The 10,927-nt window shown below is 41.1% G+C and overlaps 1 long non-coding RNA gene across 2 annotated transcripts; it reads left to right on the plus strand.

The window, feature by feature from the left end:
- The first annotated feature begins 1,415 nt into the window (after positions 1-1,415).
- Positions 1,416-2,146, plus strand: LOC117553153. Of its 2 annotated transcripts, XR_004570084.1 has the most exons (4): positions 1,416-1,510; positions 1,636-1,680; positions 1,808-1,859; positions 2,085-2,146. It is a non-coding gene; the product is annotated as an uncharacterized LOC117553153 (long non-coding RNA). The 2 variants fall into 2 exon arrangements; XR_004570083.1 differs by lacking the exon at positions 1,808-1,859 and having other exon boundaries at positions 1,418-1,510; positions 2,085-2,144.
- Positions 2,147-10,927: the final 8,781 nt, after the last annotated feature.

Raw genomic sequence — 10,927 nt, forward strand, 5'->3', positions numbered from 1 at the left:
TACCAGTGGCTGGGTGGATGTGGTTCTTCACCACAAACTCTGTGCTGACACAACAGTCTTCAAGACCCATGTAAAGCCATCATGGAGAGTTACAGATAAACCCCACAACACCTGGGTTGCTGTTAACAATACTGGAGAGGTCACAGCTGCTCACTGTGATTGCATGGCAGGGTAAGCTGACTTCATAACACTAATAGTACAGTCACAATGCCACCTATGTAATCCTTCAGAAGGGAAGATATGCTTTTGTTATTTGGCGAAAAAGTATTTATTTAAAAAATATATGTTTTACTCTAGACTAGGAGAAAATTGTTCCCATGTCGGAGCCCTGCTTTTTAAGTTGGAGGCATCAGTTCGCCTTGGATATACAAGTATACAACCAGCATCGCCTGTGCCTGGAATAAAGTCTGCACGAAAAAAGTTGAGGCAGACATGGTCATCAATATAGACTTCTATGGAGACAAAGCCAACAAAAGGGACACAGGAACAAACTGCATGGTCATTCCAATGGCGAATGAAGAAAATAAACAACAGTTCTTGGAAATGCTGTCTGCCTCTGGAGAACTGCCTGTTGGTCTGAGCACTTTCAAGGCTTTTGCAGACCCTTTCAAACCAAAGCCTTGGTACCAACATCTGTCAGAATTTTCAGATGATCAGGTACAGGCAATAGAGGAAGAGACAAAAGACCAGGCAGAATGTTCATCTTGGCACCAGCAGATGGTTGGGAAGGTGACAGGTACATCAGCACACAGAGTTATCCACACATCTCTTGAGAAACCATCAAAATCACTGCTGAGGGATATTGTGCAGAAAGAGTCACGCAAAAATCCGCTGAAAACACCAGGCATCATTTGGGGTAGGGAACATGAAGAGGATGCAATTGAGACATACAAGTATGCACTGGGCCTTACAACGGCATATACAGCACCCACTTTAATTAACATCTCCAGTGACATATATAAACCCCACACAAGCATCAGTATTCAACGGGCAGGCTTCCGAGTGTACAGAGAGAAGCCCTACATTGGTGTAAGCTGTGATGCTTATGTACACTGCGTTTGCTGTGGAAAGGGGGTGGTTGAAGTAAAGTGCCCCTTGAAGTGGAATAGTGATTTGTCAGCTGATCACTGGCCAGCAGACAAGAGAGGACATCTGGACACGTTGTTGTCGCTGAGGACCAACCACAGCTACTACATCCAGGTAATACAATAAATAACAACTCATAAGGAATTGTATTATCTGTGTTTTCTTAATTGCAGGTAAGTAGTTGGAGTCTATGCTGTACTTTTTCTTCCTCTTTTTTTTACAGGTGCAGATGCAGATGTTTGTGTGCAAAACAACCTATGCAGACTTCATCACCTGGACGCCAAAGCAAACCGTTATCTTCCGTGTCCAACAAGATGAAGATTTTCAGGGTCAGGCAGTGGACACCATTAGCCGTTTTTGGGCCAGGCACATCTACCCACAGCTGGCGGGAACCACAATCCCAGATACAGAGCTGGAGCTTCAGGTATAAAATATTTTCCTTAGAGACTGCAAATACACTGTCTGTTATATCTTTATACTATGTAATACATGGCACACAAATATTATGAAACAATACAAATAATCACAAATTATGTATAACAATTTCAGGAGTCAACAGACAGTGCTGTGTCAGACACAGAACAGGAGCTTCAGGTAAAACACAAAACCTAAACAACTATTTATAATTATAGTTCATTAACATTTGCGAGCATTTGTTGTTAGGTGGCTGTTAGGTTAATACTAGCTAAGACAATTCCTAATACATAGTTTATATTTACAGAATAATTACGTGGTGTCAACTGTCATTCCTGGAAGGAGAGCAGAGCAGTAAGGTAGATTTAAAAAGCTGAAGGATAGTCATTGAAGAGTTGTTATTTTGCTGCCATGGCCCAAACTAAGTGACTCAAAGAGAAAATACAGCAGGACTGATTTGACCTATACATCCCCCTGTCTGTTTGTATTGAACACAATGCTACCTGACATGTTGACCAAGTATGACAGGTATGTACTATCTTGTCAATGGTGGCTACATCCCTGTTCTCCATCTCGTCCCGCAGGGTCTTTACGAAGCAAACAGGGAGCGGCCCATCCAGGATGTGGAATCTTCGCTTCAGCACACCGATGACCCGTTCTGTTCACCCATCAGTTGTTTTAAAAATATTTTCAAGTATAAAACTTCACATTTTACCATTGTTCTGAGTAATCGTTTGTTAAGTACTTTGTTTGCACTGTTATACAATTTGCTACACTCCGTTAGTGCTGTTTTTTATATAACTTAATTTAGTAAAAGAGTTAATTTATTTTCCATCATATCGATATGTGCAATAGTTTACCAGTCTGTGGATAATGAATATATACTTACCAATATGAATCCGAAATGTTGATTTCATTCTTGACTCTTGGGGCTGGGGTTTCGAGACTGGCACCAAGTAAGGCAAACTCATCTTTCAGAGTAAAACCCTGATCAGCCAAGATCTAAAACAAGTAATGCATAAGATATGTAGGCCTTTTGCTTTTAATGTTTGCAGTCAAACAGTATATAACAACACTTGTCCATAATGATTACCAAAAAAATGCATGTGATTAACTGTTACTGTAGAGTATGTGCACTTTATGTAAGATGAAACATTACCTGGTCACCAGGATGGTGGTAGAGGGGTGAAGAGGGGACTCATTTTCAAGTTTAAGATTTCAAACCTTTAATGGACCTTTATTTGTTTTCAATAATACATTTAATATTTGATATGATGCATGCAGCGGCTGGGTACAATGAGCATCCCTCTATCTGAGCATACATTTAAAAAACAAGACCTGTAAATTATCAAACTCATTCGTATTACTTATTCAGACCTGTGTACAAACACTGTCAAAGCTACCTGGCTAAATCATAAATATTGGCACCTTTACCTGCACTGTAAAATATTACCATGATTCCACAATATTTAGCTGTAATATTTTACAATAAATTACTGTTTTACCACTTTACAGTCTTTACCTGTAATGTTCACGATATAATACTGTCATTTTGAATTTCACAGTGAAATCAATGCAGGCACAGTTAATTACTGTGAATGTACAGGATACATGATTACCAGGATTGCACAACATGTTACTGTATTATTTCACAGTAAAATACTGTATTCAGACCATCCTCTGTGATAACACAACAAATTAAGTGATTTTCTTGCTTGGCTTTAAACACTAATTTCTTTCTTTGGTGCAGGTTTGACTTAAATTGAAAGGGGCACCGCTGCATGTGCCTTAAAAAAAACTATGCAACATATACATCTATGTAACATTGAAATTGTTGTCTTGGCTTATTGTTTTCAGGTGCTTCCTGGGCATTAACCTGAGACGGGCTCGAAAGCCAAAAAGAGGCACGGCAATTTAAACCCCCATGTCAGCACATTCTTCAGAAAATTGTTGACTTCGAGTGGATGTCTGTGTAGACATGTGCTCCCCTCCTTGTTTTCTTTTCTGTCTGCCTGCTGCGCAGGTGCACCTGGTCTGCCCCTGGCTCCGCCTCTGCCCAGGTGCACCTGGTCTGCCCCTGGCTCGGCCTCTGCCCAGGTGCACCTGGTCTGCCCCTGGCTCCGCCTCTGCCCAGGTGCACCTGATCTGTCCCTGGCTCTGCCTCTGCCCAGGTGTTCCAAATTCCACTCAGCCGTGTATATAAAGAGAAGCTGGAGGAGAAGGATGTCTCGCCTACCCTAACGCCGGGAGACACTCTCCTTAGAATACCTCTTTGCCATTTTGAGCTGTAGGCCATATTTTTACAGATGTGTTTATGTTTAGCCTGGAGGACCTGGTAGTCCAGTTTTCGCGGCTTTATTTTGTTTCCCATAGGGTTTATAATTGATTTCTGGTTAGGGGGGGGAAGCTCTTGGTCCTACGGCCCGTGGTGTGGCTGGCTCGGGTTCCCTCCTTCTGTTTGTTCCTTTTGGCCAGTCCTCCAGACCTCTTTTTGTTTCCCGTTTCGCTTGTGTGAGCAAATGGCTGATTATCAATAAATGGTCGTTACCAAGTACCGGTTATTGCGTGTATTCTTTCATGTTGCGGGTCTCAGCACGAGCCACTACCGCGGCGTATAGGTTGGGACTGTAACAACTAGTCCAAGACACTGTGAAATGTACTTTGCACTTCAATAGAGTAATACAAAGTTAAAATGGGCATTTTCTTTGTTTTTCTTTGTTGATTGAATTGTGGTAAAATCCCAGTTAACTAGTCAGATTTACAATATAATATCGTATTATATACATTTTTATATTTACAGTAAATTACTGGCTAATGTATTGCATTACTTCTACAGTAAAAGTGTCAAAATACAAGTAATTACTGTAATTTATGTACAGCAAGGTACCATAATACCACAGCTCTGTACTGCTATATCACAGTAATTCCATGGGCATGGCAACTGTAAAGTCACAGTATTTAGTTGTACTTTTATTCTAATTTACTGTAAAATATCTACAGTCAATTACTGTGAAATATTTACAGGCAATTACTGTGAAATATTTACAGTCAATTACTGTGAAATCCATGCAACTAGTAGCCAGTAATTTACTGTAATTTTACAGCCAAACATTTTACAGTGTGGCTTTAAAGAGCCTGTGACAACATCCCAACAACTGTTGTGCAATGAAATATTGGGCTACTAGTAATCTCGAACCGTCAGTTTAAAAAAGAAAAAGCGATACCGTTCCGTTAAATATCAATAATTTCGAACATCGCGGGGAAATTCCTTCGACTCATTTTTAAGTTTTGGGGGAAGCCGGAAGTGACGTCAATGCGGGAACGCTTCACTGTGCGGCGAGAGAGCCAAACACGGACAAAGTGTGTTGTCATGCGTAGAAATGGTGAATTACTGAGTTTAGGCACGTTAATAACGTTTTAACGAAGTTGACTACAGTATATTCATATTTGTCAGTGCTTTCATGTCAATTCGGCGAACATAAACATAAATGATCGTGGTGAAGATGATGATTACATTAGGATTAAAAATCGGTAGTGAGAGCTACTGAATTTCCTCCCGTAGGATGTGATATAAAAACAAATCGATTATTTTTGTAGTTGTAAACTCAAGTGGATGAAACTACATTTATTAGTGCTTTCATGTCAATTCGGCGAACATATGATAGATTAAATGATCGTGAGAATGATGATTAAAAATCGTTTGTTTGTGCCGGTCTGCATTTCCTGATGAGAAAACAAACCGATGCTTTTTGTAGTTGTAGTACACCAACATGGATTAAAGTGTGGTTTTTTCACCACAATGTTGGGGAAATTAATGGATAAAATGCACGGATTATTATTATTATTATTCCCACTCCGATCGGGACACTAGGTCCACCGTTTCCCCGCAGCGAGGCTCCCCCCGTTGACAGTTTACGTGGGCTGGGTGCAGTGGCGGACTGGCCATTGGGACGAATCCCGATGGGCCGGTACCGAAGTGGGCCGGTCGGATAAATCACTAGCACATCCCCCATAGGCGGCGCGTGAGGCTCAGGTTTGGGAAGGCTAAATAACTTTTTTTACGCCTCCGGCGTCTATAGAAAAGAGATCAACTTAGTGTGCGGAGTTTAAATCTCTCAAGTCATATTACAGGATAAAGGAAATACAGTTTAAACTGCCGTATGTAGAGAAGACGCCGACGTGTCGCACTTATCATTCATATTACATCATCAATCAGAACATCGATCATATAATATCATAATATATCATATATTTCCTTATCTGAGTCAGCTTCTCCAGCCGTATCTGGCCGTGCAACACTTATAGTGTCACATACTGTATGCAGAAGTATTATTTTAAGCAACACATTATGTTGACGAAACACTCGAGTCAAATGTAATTAAAGTCAGATCCACTCGTGTCTTAGACGTGAACGCGCTCTCAGCTGGTGAGAGAAACCCTGGCTTGATTTACCGAGTTGATAACCAGCGTCGTAGGACCGCTTAGCGAGATCTCGTTTGTTAGTTTGTTGTTGTTAGTTAGTTTGTTACTCAAACATATCCAGGGTATGTTGAACTGGCTTCGTAGTACAGGGCACAGGTGGCTAGCAGCGCTAATGTCAAAGACACAGACATTGCATTATATTTGTATTTTACCAGGATGCAGTGACACAAATATTTACATATTTAACATTTACTATCTACAGCACCCGCCGCCCCTGACATCCCCCACTCCCCCCGTTGACAATTTACTAGCGGTACCGAAGTGGGCCGGTCGAGAGTCCCGGGATGATTTTTAGTCCCAGTCCACCACTGGCTACATGACCGTATTATCGCCCATATTGACGCACCTAATTCCTAAACTTCTAACAGATACAACATAAAGCGATCCTTCAGCCTCATATGAGCTCTCAGACACGTTCAAAATTAAACTGTCTGAGCTTGCTGCTGTGTGCGCCATAGTGCGTTTACATGCAGATGCTTGGATCCTGAACGGTGTAGCTGGAGCGCTGTGCCCGCAATGACGTCACACATCATTTGGCGGGACTTGAAGAATCCCCGAGAAGATCCAGAAAATGGTCAACATTGAAGGGCAGATTAATGGTTATCAAAGTACAAATATCCAAAATCAGTTCAGTAACGGTTTTCAAGGGGACAATATTTACTCAAATTGATGGGTTTGGATGATGGGGGAAACTCGTGTCACAGGCTCTTTAAGGGCTTTTGGATTTTCAATTCTGATCTCGAAGCAATCTATAATTGATGTGAGGCGCGGAAAGTTGGCCTTCATCACTGGTGGTATGGTTTGGGTGATGCACTCCCTGTCAGGCCAGTGAATGAGGAAAGTGATTTTCGATTACAAAAGATTCAGCCAACGTTGGAATATGTGGCGGACGGTGGGTTCTGGCTTGTGTAGTATTTGGCTCAGCAAAGCAATCGATGGATTTTGGCGTAGCTTGAGCAAGCAAAGGAAGAGCTGGTCCTGGGTAGACAATCTAAAACCTTTTGGTGATGATTTGATGAACTGAACTAAATATCGGCGAAGACAGTCAAAAACTGACCAGCTGAGCCAGTCATGGCCCTGCATGCACTGTCGTTTCCTTTAATAGCATGAACAGACAAACGCTCCTTAGACCAGTTCTGGAGTTCTCTTCTTGCCTCATCTCTTTCTCTTCTTGCCTCATCTCTTTCTCTCCTGAGATTGGCAACCTCCATGGCAATGGAAACCTGCTGCCTATGTAATACTGGCGTGTCACTCAGTTCATAATCATCAGAGGGCTGAGGAAGTGAATCCTCAGTGAAAGGTTCTTCAGGATAAGCTGTATCAAAATCTTCAGGGGTTTCAGTAGGAGAAGCCTCTGTAGGTGGCTTTATTCACTGCCTATTTGCTGGCAGGACCTCATGCTGAGAAACAGCATCTCTCCTTTGGTATCGCTTTAGCCTCTTTGAGCCTTCTGACGATGGTCGTTGTGGGAATATGGATGGGACATAATCTGGATGCTCACCATCATTCACATGGTATCCTTAAACCATGAAGGTAGGTGTTAGCCAAATACAGAGACAAACTTGACAGTTTTTTGGTTAAGTTCACTGCGCCTATAAAATATGTAGATCATAAAATAATTACCATAATGACTGTTTTGATAATAACCCGCCCCCCCCCCATTTCGCTCAATATTCACCAATTTTTACTTTTAAATGAATTGATAAGTTTGCTTCAGTCTGAGTCAAATGAGCTGTTCTCTAATGTCACCCTGTGTGTACAGGCAGCAGGCTAATTTTCTTGGTTTGTCCGTTTTTTATATTTCAATGCAGCATCTACTTCCACTTCTTAAACTTTTAACATTACATCTATTTACTTCAATGATTGATATTAGCCTCACCTGTGATGAAGTGTTTACCACAGACGTACACGTATTGACTGGCCGGGTCCCATTGATTGTGATTTTCGTCCTCTCTGTGAATAGCCTGAAGCCACAGAGCTCTTCTTTTACTGTCCCTTTTTCTTAGAGGAAGTACAGAAAAACGTAACTCCGGTTTTTTTTTTATGTTTGAGGTGCAATACACGACACAGCAGCTTTTTGGCATCATAAAACAATTATTTTCCGCCTTGCTCGTGAGAGTAACAGCTGGCAAAATGACAGCCCTGCCTGCTGCTTTTAATTTAACAAGCTTTTAATTTAACCAGCCCGATTGTCGTTTTCCAATGATTTAATGTAATAGTTTGCCTGTCTGGCCATTGTAATCGGGCTCTTTGAAGATCCAAAAATCTCCGGTTTTCTTAAATTTCTGATCGAATTGGCAAAAAACGTCAGAATTTGTATTAGCCGCCGTTCAACTGACATCGTTGTTTACCTCCAAAAGTGGGCAGAGCCGTTATTTTTGCCCGGAAGTGACGCATTTGTTACTCTCATCTATAGTATTCAGTCTCCTGATTTTAAATGGGAATTCAATCATTTGAGTGTTCCCAAAGCCCCGGTGTTCTGCAGTTTGTGTGGGCCTACTGTACTGTTGCACAGTTTATGCTGTAGAAACTATGTCCAGGACAAGGTATTTGGAAGTTTTGGAAGATTCATAGCTAACCACACTGAAGATTATGGATTATCTCATATTTTTAAGCCTCGATTTGTCCTTCCCCCCCTCTAACATCACCAGAAGTCATAATTTAAGAGGTCATTTCTCAAAATGTTCTTCCGGGGGAGCATCTTCCCGGACCCCCCTAGTATAATTTGGTCACCATTTCCATAGCCCCACCAAAAATATGTTCCACCAGCCGCCACTGTGCAGGAGAGACACAGCTTTCCAATGATATCTCTGATGACATGGTACAAAACAGCGGTCGCGGTAATTTATGTTACGTTAGAATGCTAACTTTTGGTGAATTTAGGAGAAATCTACAGACGGAAATAGACAAACTATAGTAAAATAAACACTTAAATGTGTATTTTGTACGTTTTCCTTCCAAAAGCCTGAAAGAAAACATGTTACGGAATCAAAATAGCTTGAAAAACGATGTTTTTGCCTGCCGTGTCTCGCCTTTATGTTCTATATTACTGCACATGGCTACTTTTTCATCAATGACATAAATGTCCTGACATTAAATTGTAAACCAAAATAAATAAATTGTATAGGTCTAAACACAAAACGGGGGTTACGTATTGTAACCCTAGTTCTATAAGCACAGACGAATAAACGCCCTGTCGTCCTAAAACATCGATCCGCCACACTGCCCACCCACAGGCAAGCGGGGAGCGCCCCTCCAGCCCTGTATGCTTACTGCGCACCATGTTTCCCGGGTCCCTAAGGAGCATGGGAAAACATAAGAGCATTATGTCTAGGGGGGGGTCAGATACCTACTGACCCACAGCCCCCCCTCACCAGTCCTGTGTTGGCCCAGCAAGCACAGACGATGAAAAGGAGCCAGACATGTCCAAGAGATAAAACCATAGATTGTATATATAAATGGACGTAGGGTCCGTGACGTCACCCATAGGATTCTGCAGACTTGCCGAGAAGCCGTTAGTAGGCGGAGTCGGCCACTAACGGCTCGACAGTGACGTCAGAGTTCAACTCCCGCCTGCTCCAAATAAGGGCAAAGAGGCGGAGCCGAGGCGGGACCTCCTGCCACCGCTGGAAGTTCCAGAGCTAGCTGAAGCTACCAAGCTAAGCTAACATGCTCCCCATCTGCACACTGCCGTGGCATTTTACGTTTCTAAGGTAAGCGGACATGAAACTATTCAGCAAAACTATAAATAATAATCTAAGTTATTAAGTTTTTAGCATAATACTTCAGAATCTTAAAATCCCTTAACGTTTGTATGCAATTGTGCTAAATTCAACACTGGAATCAAGTAAATATTAATATGTTTGCATGACATTAGTTATTTGTATTTTGATATCACTTAACTATACGTTTAATACATTTAAGTCAAGCTAAGGTAAATGTGATGGTAGCTAGTTAGTGCTCTTACCTGTGAGGCCTCCTCCAAACAGCATAATAACCAGACTGTATAATTAAAACTAAGTACCAGTTCTAGATCATTGACTTTAGACAAACAATTCAAAAGACAACATGTATTTAAAGACCAATCTTTATTTGAATGTGCCTCTTAACCTGAGATATTAGTTATACAGTAATAGTATTGACAATCTAAAAAAACTGAGCCAACTTTATATTTCTTATTGTCTAAAGCAGTGGTTCCCAAACTTTTTGTGCCCAAGGCACACCAAAGGACAAGTAAAAATCTCAAGGCACACCTATTGTGCAAAATAGCCCTTATAACACGTGTTATCACTCATATCATGTAAAATATCTGTAAATGTGCATAATTATTTGCTAATGCCAAATTAAATGTGACAAAGACAACTATATTACTCATGAAATATTTATTAACGAAATATTTCAGAAATTAATTTGAAACTTTATCAAATTAGGCTTCATCAAAGCAGCAACACACTCATTTAAACCAGACAGGTCACAAAATTAACATTTCAGCAATCAGCATTGAAACATGTGCTATTGTAAATATTTTTGCCGACTTACAAATTAGTGAGATACATGTGCCTGTCGGGGTGCACAGATTTTTTGTATCCTTGGTGGCACTGAGGAGAGGGCCACTCGCAAGTCCTGTTCAACAAAGAGCCGTGAGTCCCGTGACCTCCTGTTGTTCTTCATGTAAATCAGAGTAGAGAACGCCAACTCCAGAGATGGGGTCGTTACTATTTTTAAAAAATATATTACATATTACTTTAAAAAAAAGTAATATATTACACTTCTTCGTTACTATCTACATAAAGTAACTCGTTACTTTACTCGCCGAGCACGTACGAACTTGCGCATGCCTGAGTGGCAATAACTTTCCTTACCAGCAGTAGTGTGTATTTGTCATTCAAAACAGGCAACAACCGGAAAACAGAGAAGAAGAACAGACGACGTGATATATAAACAA

Source organism: Gymnodraco acuticeps, unplaced genomic scaffold (assembly GCF_902827175.1).
Source record: "Gymnodraco acuticeps unplaced genomic scaffold, fGymAcu1.1, whole genome shotgun sequence".
NCBI classification, from domain to species: Eukaryota; Metazoa; Chordata; class Actinopteri; order Perciformes; family Bathydraconidae; genus Gymnodraco; species Gymnodraco acuticeps.